General features: G+C 43.1%; 1 protein-coding gene across 1 annotated transcript in view; it reads left to right on the top strand.

Annotated features, from left to right (window-relative positions):
* Antxr2 (anthrax toxin receptor 2) overlaps positions 1-2,444 on the top strand; it is a gene marked incomplete in the record, with an annotated part of 132,883 nt that overhangs the window by 41,718 nt on the left and 88,721 nt on the right.

Genomic DNA, 2,444 nt, shown 5'->3' with positions numbered 1-2,444 from the left:
ATTGTCAAAAACCTAAAACACCAGACAGAGTTTAGAGTTTGTCCTATGGATGTGTGGTAACCAGAGCGGAAGGCACAGATATATCAATGCTGAAGAGAATAAAGAAAGGACAAGGTCATATGCGTCCAACCCCAAGAAGGAAGACTCTGATTCTAAAGTGGTTCTTACTGCCTCTTTATGTTAAAAATATCCTTTGAGGTAATGTTATTATAGTAATTTGTCAAGATCGACCTCCCTATCTCCTTTTTTTCTCTTCTCCCTTCTTTCTTCTTTCTCCTTCCCTCATTCCCTTCATTCACATCTTTTTCTTCCTTTTCCCATTTTCTTACCTCCTCTTTTTTTTTTTTTGGTTTTTCTGAGGTACTGGGAAGCGAACTCACGACCTTGCGCTTGCCAGGCAGGCGCTTTGCCGCTGAGCTAAATCCCCAGCCCTCTTCTTATCTCCTCTTTAATGCACCTTGTGTACTGGTATTTGGCAGAACACTTACCTAGCAAGTCAGTATGAGAAGCCCCATTTAAAAAAAATTACTTTAGGTTATACTAGCTTGAGCAATCACAAATTATGACTGTAGTAGACAACAGTGTCTTTCAGAAAGGTTTCGGGCATGACTGTAACAGTGCACCGTGCTATTTTGAGATGAGATTGGTAATCCCTTGCAAGAGAATTAAGATGGAAAGAGAACAGGGAACAGAAAAATCTTTCGGGGACCAGGGATGTAGCTCAGCAGCACAGTGCCTCCCTGGCAAGTGCAAGGTCCTGAGTTTGATGTCTGGTACCAAAAATGAATAAATAAAATTAAAAAAGAAAAAATTTTGAAGAGACAATGGTTAGAATTTAGGCGCAAAACTGGGTTCTGAATCGACATGTGCTGGTGAAAACAGTTCTAAAATTGGGGAAGGCTGTATTAAAAAAATGCTTCTTTGTAAAACAACTTTCTGGTTTGGGAGGTAATGGCTGATTCCAAAATCTGGAGGAACAATGCTTCTGTTGGAAACAGGAAACATCTAAATGGTGTAGCTGATTCTGGAGAGAAAGAAAGTTTGCACTGCAAACATCCTGAGTTGGTGATGTTTCACTAACCCCTCAAGTTTCAGAGAGGAATTGGGGCCGGAGATGAACTTTAAGTTTTACTGTTCTTAAAATAGGAAGAACAGTGTTGGAAACCATGAGTTATAAACTGAGTTTAGGGGATGTCCACACTTGTTTTTGTCTCACGTTTGAGTGGGATTGGAACAGGGAAAGTCCCTGCTCTTTTTTGGTCACAGCTGGAGGTCCTAAGGCTGGTGACTGTTGTGGTAAGACCAGTTGGAGACCAAAAGGCATCTGGGGAAACTACAGTTTCCCCATTGCCCTTTATTAATGTTTTCCTTGTCCTTGTGAGAGTGCTCTGTTTTTCACTGACCCACCGTGGTGGCCATTACTCCCGTTTGGAAACACCCACTGCCCTTTACCCATTATCCTTGACCCAGATGTAATAGATAAACACCAAGATTTGGGGTACCGCATGGTCTTTTGTTCCCTGAGAACAACTGGTCATCCCAGATCCCTTCCTGGATCCCTATTTTTCTCCTTCTCTTTCTTCCCTGCTGTGCACCATAGCAGACACTGGGAGCTAGATGTGGTGGTGCACGCCTGTAACTCCAGCATTTGGGAGGCTGAGACTGGAAGATCGTTCTGAGTTCAAGGCCAGCCTGGGCTACAAAGGGAGCTCAAGGCGAGCCTGAACTGCATAATGAGACCCTGTTTCAAAAAGACAAAAAGATAAGAAAAGAGATTTGGGGACTAACTGCAGGGGTTCCTGATAACTAATACTATAAAAAGGGCGCTAATAGAAAGGGAAGAAGGATAGAACTTAGGGCTGATGGAATTTTGAAGTAGGAGGAATATGCGGGGCGAAACACAGATTGCACTAGATAAAACAAACAAACAAAAGAGAACCTACTCAGAACTACTGTCAGAGGGAAGAGAGATGTACTGGAAATCTGTTAAAGCCAAGGGCTGAAGAAGTTTGAAGAGCATGGATAGGGGAGGCTGGGGGCTACCCGTGTCTGCTAGTTAGTCTTGCCGGAAGGAAAGGTGAGCTTACTCCTACCTTTCTGGCAGGGTACAGTACTGAAACTTAGAGCAAGTTGCCCATTGCTGTTGGCCTCTGCTTTCTGCAGAGACAGTCAGAGGACCTGTCTTCCTTCCTTGGTGGTTACTTTCAGAGGAATGGCACCCAGGAATTGAGAAAGATTCTTCCAGGTTCTGTAAAATGACCAAGAAGCTTAAAAGGGCTGGGAATGACTTCAAAAGGCAGAGAGAGATTTTGAAATGATTAGCTTTCTAAAGTAGAGTCCTTAGGAAAAGGGAGCTCTGGGAACCGGATACAGGAAGAAAGCTAATTCAATGAAAGTTTTCAGTTGAAATCAGCAGATCGGAAATACAAGATTGCATCACCAGT

Source organism: Chinchilla lanigera, unplaced genomic scaffold (genome assembly GCF_000276665.1).
Source record: "Chinchilla lanigera isolate Chin_1 unplaced genomic scaffold, ChiLan1.0 scaffold00032, whole genome shotgun sequence".
Taxonomy (NCBI): Eukaryota; Metazoa; Chordata; class Mammalia; order Rodentia; family Chinchillidae; genus Chinchilla; species Chinchilla lanigera.
The sequence above is the reverse complement of the archived record's forward strand: the minus strand, read 5'-3'. Positions and strand labels throughout refer to the sequence as shown.